The following is a 10408-nucleotide window of genomic DNA, read 5'->3' as shown; positions in this document are numbered from 1 at the left end:
TTAATAAACACGATAACATGTAAAATGTATAACAGTTTTGAATAAACGTTTATTACATTTGACATATATTATAATTGAAACGAAACTATCTGAAGAAAAACCGGATTTTAGAGTTTCTTCTCTATCTCAAAATGCCGTACGCATACAAGATTTGAAGAGTGAAGTAAGCGCATAATTTGTAAGAGTCATTTATTTAATTTGTAAACTTGTTAATTATAATAAGAACCTTATAAATTAAAATTCTTATAAATCATCGATCTTGCCTTGTTCATTCTGCGTATTTAATACTCGTGAAAAATTAATGTGACCCTTTTCAACGTTCTTGTTGAATGATTTTCTAATCTGATCGCTATCAGATGATATACACATAAATGTAATAACAATAGCGGTTTAGTTCTCTCGTACAAGCCGTGTTAAATAGTTATGAGTGTCATTAGCGTTCAACATATATAGGATCATGTTCGTCATAGTTGCGCGATTGAGGAGGAGACGGTAATTTTAACAATCTTTATTTGATTCTAACGCGAATAATATCTATTATACTGTCGCTTTGGGATATGTTTCGTAACGATACATTTAGTTTACGTGCATAATACTGTAATCTCAGATTCATTTCGAGCATAATATTTAGGATCTATCAGCCTTTGAAGGGATCAATAAAAGTTTGATCATTTAACATCAAGATCAATAAATATTTAATTAAATGTCTACGGAAAGTAACGTCGTGTCAACTAATATTTAGCAAAATTCCTGTTTTACGATAATAGAAAAAGAGTTTATCACTACAAAAAAAATGAGTAAATTATTTTTTAATAAAAACTAAAGTTAAGAAAATTAACGCCGCGTACCTTGTTATAAGGCTGCGCTAATCGAGAAACGAGCATTTCTAAAACTTTCTTCAGCTTCTACACATACACATATACGTATATTTTATGTAGATTTTGATTAAATTCTAAATTAATCAAAATCTATGTAAAATATGCGCGGAACACAGCAAAATCTAAAATCAATACTTTGATGTTTCTTATTGAAAGTTATTTCAAGAAGTAAAAACGACGAGAAAAATCGTTAAATTTGAAAACAATTACGAGTTTGAATAGTGTGATATCAATTTCTTTTGTTGAAAGCACAGTTGAACGAATTTACTTTGAGCGATTAGAAAGTTAAGACAATTATTCTTGGGGCGCTGTCAGGTGAACGATAAGGACCGATTAATAAAATTTCGATTCAGAACATCGAAGTTTTCTCCTCGCTCTATTCCTATCGTGTGTATTCGTGAAATTGAATAGATTACCTCTTCTTTTGCTGCTCCTTTTCGTTAAACGGTGATTTTTAAACCCATTCTTCCATTAGATTAAATATGCATCACGTGCCAAAGTCATCCGAGGAGCTCTTCATGAATTTGAAGTTAATTTCATTCTCAGTGACATTTTGGTCTTCTCTTTCTCTCTTTCTTACCTCTCCCTCTTCCATCTTCTTCATGTCTCGATAATTTCATCTGGAAGTTAAGTTTCCTTAAAACAAAATTCTATAATCTTTTCAATTATTTATATCGCACGCACGCAAGGTTCGATATACCCTCCTTTTTCACTACCTCAGCTTTTCATTACGTTCCGATAATAAAATATAATGAGCTTGAAAAATCTCAGAAATGGAGATAGAATGGACAGAACGGAGAAAGGAAATTTAAAATAAAATTACAATTTTTTTTTTCTTTTTTACTGTAAATATCTTGATATAAATTTTGCTTGTGGTACATTGCTTTGTCCATCCAGTATCGGTCTGTCCAATGACAGATATATGGATAATGCGAGTCAAGTTTTAGCTGATACATTTCGGGACGGGACAATTCCCGTCCCGCCCCGCAAAGTTGCCGCGTTATCCCGAGGGCAACTTTCATCCCTTCGCTCCTTGTCTAACGAGCGTTCGGCGCAAACTTTGACCGGACCGTCATACATCATGGAATCCCTCGGCAGGTACATGCGTATTACATAGAGGTGCGAGAGAGAGAGAGAAAAGGGGAGGGGGGAGGGGGGTCAGGCAGAGAACGGTGCGTATGTAATTCCCGAACAATCGACCGCACACACACCGGCCGGACAATCGTAAATTTCCGCGATCGCTACTTAGGTAATGAACAAAACATCAGCTGCGCGAGGGGGAAGGGCAAAGACCGTTGGATCCGTAAAGAACCGTGGGATCCCTTGCACTTACGCAAATTGAGGGCGAAAACGTAGGCGGTGGAAAACACTCGAGTGGGGAACAGAATCGTCGCGTGACGGCGCGAAAATGAGAAAAGTCGGGCGCGTTGCGTGCTGAGAAAATGCCTTACGCGCTAATCATATTATTATTAATAATATACATCATATTATATATCATACACCGAAAAAATATACTAAAATCTTTTTTTTTTTTTTTTTATTTAAATACTTGCAAAGGCATTAGTTATTTCAATCAAGCAGCAAATATATTTGAATTAATAAAATATATATAAAATAAAAGCAAAGTATGCTTTTATTTACAAATAAAAAAATTATATTAAATTTTTGATCTTTATTATATACTAAATTTCTTCCTTTAAAAAAAAAAAAAAAAAACACTTTTTAGTATATATTATTACTTGTTAAAAGTATATATTTATTTAAGTAAAAGGAAATCAAAAGTAACAAAATTTATTTACTTGATTAAAGAAAATTTTATTTTTAGTGTATATAATTATTTAATAAAAATATATATATTATATATTACATTATATATTATTAATCATATTATTTAATATTATTATGATAATAGAACTGGATATTCGATCAGGACTCCATTCTATTCTCATTTTAACGACCAGAGTCGAAATTTTTCTTCTACTTTTGATCTCGATTTACAATCTAATATTTATTTTGATTAAGCAAGATCACTGTCTTTCGAATCTATTCAGTTTATAATTTCGCCGTGAATTTTTGTTTTAAAAATTTCCAAGTGGGGAACTGTTTGTGTATGTTTATTGCCTATTTGAGATATAACGAAGAAACTCCTCCAATTTCTATCCAAATAAAACTTATCAATAATCTTTAGAATCTATAAACAGAAAGTGAGAGAAATGAGATTGTGAAAATAAGAACAAAATTTTGATTCGAGGACGTAAACAAATAACGTAAATAGGTTCTAAAATCGTGCACATCATTTTTAGAGAGTTTCAATAAAAAGAATGCTTTTTCTACAACGTACATTCTTCCCCCCTCCCTCCCCTTTGCAATTTTTAAATATAGAAATAAAATTTTATAAGCATCGCGCGTACGATTGTAAACGAGCTTTCATTCCGAGGTAAATATCCATGTGTAAGTAAATGCTCCTGTAATTACACGCCGTTAGAAATAATTACATTACGTCGGGGAGCGAGAGAGCGTTTTTAGATGCTTTTAATTTCAAGCAGGTTCGTTTTCTCTCACGCCGAGTATACTATTCGGACGTCGGTGGCTAATGCGGCACCATTACCGCGTCTCGCATTTAGCCGATTTTCCCCTCCCCTCCCCCTCCTCTCCCCTCTTTTGCGCCGTATAATTATTATAATACACGTCCTTAATCCGCATCCCCAAAGTGACCGTGTGAATTTACTCAACGACACCGGAAACCGCGGCGCCCCTTCGTCCGAAATGAGAAGTATCGAGCGTCCTCTTGTCGCGGTCGCGACTCGCCCGGCAAAGGAATGCAATTTTCCCCCGGTCACAATACAATTTTCACGTCGCTTATTTTAAGCCGAGAGAGTCGCGTTCGTTTCGTCGCATGCGAGATTCCAAGCTTACTACGCCACGCGTCGGTTTTCGTCGAGTAATTGCACTTTCATATATTTTTGCGCAATTCCTTTTTATTATCGTAAAATCGAGGTTGCGAAACTTTCGATTCGTCGTCGCTTCATCAACGACCCGGATTAGCATTCTAATTCTACGGACTAATTATAAGCGATCGGCTTATCTCGCGCTATCGCGAGAGTACCGGCGACGCAACTTGATGTTTGCCGGCTTTTAAATACACGTGCGAGAACGCTGGATAGAAATTATATGGCATACTTTGCAGCACATTAATTAAATGATTTTGGGCGGCTTCATACAGTATCTGTAGATTTCATTAATCTGATGCAGTGCACGACACGTGCACTCTATTAGAATCTCTTTCACTGGGCAAATCTCCGACAACTTTGTCGTTCGTCTAAGCTGTACTTTAATTTGCGACAAAGATTATACATGGTCTATAAAAAACATCTTTGAAAAAGAAATCTAGACTAATGAAATCCTGAAACCATCTCTTGCGCGTAATAATTATTTTACGCAGAAAAAGAATAGAGCTGTACGAGTATTATAGATACCTAAGCAACAATTTATAATGCTTCCGTGACTGATTTACATTTTTTTTTTTTAAATAACAGACATTTAATTAATTTAATTAAGCATTAGAAAAGCGCGCGCGTAACATTAATCGTGCGATTGGTAGGACCTGTGGAAGATACTCTCGTTACAATAAAATATTTTTATTTTAATTATACACATTACTGGAAAATTTGTCTTAAATTTAACACGTATTGCATATCCCAAACGATCCACACAAATTTTTGTGTTAATTTAGCATAATACGGATATGTTAAATAAGGACACTAATATTATATGTTAATATTTCAACATAAAAATCAATGCAAACTTCATAGTAATTTGAAATAAATTTTGTGTAAAATCAACATATTTTTAATGATAAAATTTACTTAGAAAAAAATGTTATTGGCAATCTGCAATCACTCTCAATCCTATTATAGAATAAAATCAATATTTTTTTTGTGTAAATTTTAACAGATAAATCCTGTCACTAATAATACAAAACATATTAATTGTGTAAAATTAAAAATATGTGCACGTTGTGTTATTTTTACACATTTTTTTCAATTGTTTTAAGAATTTATAATTTGAGATCAATTAACAGCAATATGTTAAATTAACACATGAATGTGTTAAATATTTAATACAAAAATTTTAACCGGCATATTTTTTAACAAGAAAGCACAAATTTTTCAACAATGTAGCGTATCGATTCTTTGTTTATTGTAATACGGGATGCGAGGGGGATTCCATGTGTGTAATGTCCTGTGTAAAAAGCTCCAAAGGTGGGATGCCGCTAATGAGATCCTCCCAAGCGGCATGTTTCCGCGAGAAGCACTTGATTTATCCGGCTCTGTACCTCCATCAAGGACAAAATAAATTTTCTCGACCCTTGTCGATTACTCCGGCGAACGGGAAAGAATGGACGTACTCGTCCGTCCAGGGATACGGACGGAAGCTGGAACACTACATTCGAGTCACGTGCCGGGAAAGGACTCATTTTAACTACGGTAATTGAAAGGAAGACCCCCCGCATCTTCGTGGTCCTTGTTTCTTTCTCGGCCGCATTCTTCTAACTATCAAGATGCCATTGCGAGAATTCATTAGACTCGCTCTGTCGATGCCGGTAGCGCTTTGTGATTGGAGATTGATTCGTTACATGTGAAAAGTACGTGACGAAATGATTCATATATTCGTCAAGTGCGGCGACACGCATCGCTAGAACCAAAATATAAATTCATTGTAAAAAAAATATGTAAAGTTACATAAATAATGAGTGTAACAATCACGCTATTAATAATGGAAATATATAAATTTATGTATATTTACAAAAATTAGTTTTTTTTACTCTTTATTGTGTAAATACTTTTTTATATTTAACGAAAAATTACGTTACAAGATCAAAGGTATAATTTATAGATTTTATGTAAATGTATCATTTTTTTATAACATTATATAGCATACCACATATGATATTATTATACAGCATATGATAATATCACATATTATAGTTGCATTGTTACTTGAGTATATATTATACAAATAAAAAGATAATTATAAATTTACAATCATATGTAACTCATTCATCTTATTTACACGTTACAGCATAAATTTCAAATTAAGAACTTTTGGTTAAACAATTCAAACTTTGCGACAAGATATATTTTTATGCATATACTTATGCACTACTTATTATTACAAGAACATTTATAGAAATCTACTTTTAACATGTAATTTTGTAACATGTAAGTTTGTAAACTTGTGCAAGCTGCTTACTTACCATATAAGATAATAATTTATCTACGAGGTATAAATTTACTGATGTATGTAAATATATATCTTTAATAGCATATAATGCATATGTATATGGTTACAATATTACCCAATATAATAGTTTTAATTTTACATGAACGTTGTTTACGGTGTATTTTGCGTAAAAAAAACACACCGTCACGGTGATCGAAAATTTACAAGAGGCGGATTAGTCTCTTGCGTGCGTGCGTGTGCGCGCGCGCGCGCTTGTGTGTGTGTGTGTGTGTGTGTGTGTGTTGCCGAAGATATTCGTTTCGCTCTTGTTGATATAGGAGAAAAGTTTTCGTTCTTATTCTATGCCCGATAACTTTTTCTCGCTTGACGTTAATCTGGACTCCTTGGAATCTAACGCATACTTGCGTTAAGCGATAACGGTGGAAGTTAGAAACGGATAGTTACATGATAATTATTTATTATGTATCTTTAAGTTGAGCGAACAAGAAGATGTTATAATTTTATTGATCATTTTTTACCTATTGATTAATCTTTCTGGTGAGTAAGGAAATTGAGATATGAGAAATAACTCAAGTAGATTCCATTTCTCCTTCACATTCGAATTTATAAAACTCGTAATAAAAAATACATCGACTATTATTTTATCATTCACATTTCAAAGAATTCTCATTATAGTTTTGTTTGCAATGAAAGCGAATTGAAATTCAACATTTATAACTGTAATTGAAAATTTCGTTAACTTTTCATCGTTTACAGTATGGCACAATATGGTACGTAGTATACAGTTTCCTTTCTCATATAAAATTGCATCCAATTAATTATAGATAATTGACTTTTAATACCGCTGACATTTGTAAAGGGTAAAACATGGAAGAGAAATGGAAAATTTATTTTAATCAAGAATATAATTAAATGAGTATTGCGTTATCAGCGTCGTCATTCAACATTCATTAAATGGATAATCACTTTGTCTCTCACGTTATATACTGCTAGTTAGAATGTAGGATACAGCAGATTATTCCGGTCACGTGGATCGCGGAACTTCTTTCTAGGTAAAGACTGTAATTGAAAGGAAGACCATCGGACTTTTCTTCACGTGCCTCCTCGATCGATGAAAGAGAGAACGAGCTGGAGTCCGATCGCATTATCTATATATCTTACTTATTCAGAAGAAGCCATTGATTTTGATTGCTCCGCAATCAATCGCGATGCCCAACAACTACTCGCGTCTGTATCGCCGATTGAAGAAACGAAAATGGTAAACGTTTGAAAATATTTAAGTGATCTTTAAATATAGCGCTGTTTGAACCAAGCGCTTATTAATACGGAAATAAAGTAAAAAGTAATATTATTTCTTCAATGAGACACGATTGAAAAATATTGCTCAATTAAATAAAAATGATATATGAATTTTTCGTAACTAGCGAACTTTAGTTTCCATAATCTCATCTCTAATTTCAAAAGGGTAAACTTATCGCTGCAAGAATGTTTCGCGAAACATTCTTGCAAATTTTTAAACTCTATTAACGAAAAAATCTCTAAAGCATTTCTCTCTCTCTCTCTCTCTCTCTCTCTCTCTCTCTCTCTGTTTGTCCGATGAAAAATTCGTATAAATATTTTCCGCGGTAAAAAATTTAATAACGCAGCGCGTTACTTCAACCGATCTATTGTTTCCTATTTTGAGATGTAGCGCGCAAGCTCTTTCGCACAATAACAAAGTAAAACAAATTATTTCACTATAAGAGTGAGTAATTAGAAGATGAAAAAAAAAACGGCGAGCAAAAGAGTGTATATTCATTTTTGAAGAGTGAACTTTCAGAGCTCTCTAATGTACGTTCTTTTTTTTTTGTTTTATTGGAAATATTTCATTCGTGTTTTATTGAAACAGATATGTTACTTTGCACAGTCCTCTTTCTTGTAATTAAAAAGCATCGAAAATCATCATGATTCTGTTATATATGGACATTCTCAGCCACGATCGACGTACGACTTCCAAATTCATTAAAAACATTAATACATGTGTATCGCATCTCTTTTCATTACTCGAATTTTTATAATCTTTCAATTAAAAAATGATAGGTAAAGTGTATTTAAATCGACAAAAATTCTAAAGGCGAGATTAAAGATATTTAAGTTGAAGCATATTTAAAGAAATGATCATCGCCCCCGTATAAGTATCGTAATGAAACAATTTATAGTTTGTAATAAGAATTACGTTTTATAATGTTTCAAAACTGAATTCTTATTGTTTTGAATAATAACTTTTATTAAAAATAGCAATACCTCATTTTTATTACATTTTGATTTGGGAAAGCGCTATTTTCCAGAAATCTGACCAAAATACCAAATAGAAAAGTTTTTTTGTTTTGACATGTTGAATTCACCTCTTCTTTTTGGACATGAAGATCTGGAACCCCTTGTATATATATATAATATGCAATAATTTAAAGCGACGTTTATTATTTATGTGATTATTATATATATAAGAGCGTTATAATAAGTTATATTTAAGAGATGTGATATGCTTTAGGATTATGCTTATAGAATTTCGTTTACAATTATTCGTCTATATTGAAAATATTCTTTCACTCGGCTCCATTTAGCTTGCTTCATCCACGCGAAATTGCTTCTGACACAAATGAACGACTGAGAATGTCCATATATGACAGAATCATTATCTCTCTCTTCTTTGTCTTTTATCGGCCAATTCGAGTGCAAAATGCATCGGAAGTTGCAGTAACGAGGAAAACGGCTACGCATAAGTCTCGCGGCTGAATTTCTTCGCTCGGCTTGACAGAAAGGTTGCAGATGGTATCGTAAAGTTTCCGTGAACTTTAATTATTGCGAAATAAAAGAATATAACTTGAATCGCGCTAACTCGTTAGAACTTGGCGACGTGGCAGATTCCCCGGGGATGGAAAATTATGTCTTCCCCCCTTCCCCCGCTCTCTCATTCGCAGCAAATTTAATACCGCGTAATAACGTCTCGAACTCTCTCCCCATGACCGCGCGAATCGGCTTTCTGCTACTTCGCGAAGGCGGCAAAATCGCACCGGATCAAGAGAGGACTTCGTTTTGCGATTAACTTAAAATATGATTTCGCAAACTTTGATTTCTTCGATCTCAATAAAAATGGAAGAAAGAATTTCTTCCGATTAAACCGGAAAGTTTCCAAATTTCACGTGTGAATGCGTATTAAAATTATTAATGAAAAAAATTGCAGTAGCTTATAGATATCTCGAATAAACAAACGAACAAACAAACGAGATATAAATTCTATATAACGTTATTTAAAGAAAAATAAAGATAACCAATTTAAAATCAAATTAGCTTAATTTTTAGCAATTCGCAAATCAATTATCAATGCGAAGAAGAAAGTTCTTAGTTTTACGTGCACGAAAATGTCTCCCGATAATTTTCGAACAATGTGTGATTGTAAATTGAGATGAACATGGATATTTTGCGGTCAAGAAAGAAGATAGAGACTTGTATAACCGTTTTCGGCCGGTGAAATAACATAAAAACTTTTCTAATATAAAGTTCGTCCATCATAGCCGTGGATAGATTTCGTTCTTTATGTGATACCGAGCACGTAAAACCATTTGTTATCTCTATATATGTGTTAGTATACATGTTACACTTTTCCGAATATAATTAGGCGACGATAAGATTAGGCATATCTCCCATCGTCTCATTGTTAGATCAGACATCTTTTATGATAAAAAGAAGTCTCTTTTGAAGCATTAATCATAAAAATCTTAAATCATAAAAATTTTAAAAATTTTATATATGAGTTGCGTTTAATGTTATCTCTACATTTTGAATATTTTGGCTTTCCTGTTTTCAAAAACATGCGATACATCACTGTCAGCACTGTATTTTCGAGGAGAATGTGTGCATTTTGGGGGCCACTCGATTTAATTCCTGTTTCTCTCACACTTTGACACTCGGCCACCTGGAGCTAATTAAGTTCGGCGTAACAGTCGATTGAAAAGTTGGACGACCCCGCGATAAATTTAATCAAAGGGACGAGTGTGTGCGCGTGCACGACTCCTAACCGGATAAAGGACTCGGCAAAGTTTTCCACCAAGGTTTTCCCACCGGCGCAAAATGGCGTGCGGTTATGAGCGATGGAATGGTTGGGCGGTGAGTGCACTTTTTCACTCGCTGGAGGGACGAAAAGTTTCGCAGATATCGAATAAGTGCTCTCGGGATGAAAATAGAAAAACAAAATGCAAAGAAAACGGCGGCTCCTCCGAATCCTGTCCTGCGGGGTGCTAAACATT

This window comes from Formica exsecta, unplaced genomic scaffold, assembly GCF_003651465.1.
Source record: "Formica exsecta isolate Colony F162 unplaced genomic scaffold, ASM365146v1 scaffold579, whole genome shotgun sequence".
NCBI lineage: Eukaryota > Metazoa > Arthropoda > Insecta > Hymenoptera > Formicidae > Formica > Formica exsecta.
The sequence above is the reverse complement of the archived record's forward strand: the minus strand, read 5'-3'. Positions refer to the sequence as shown.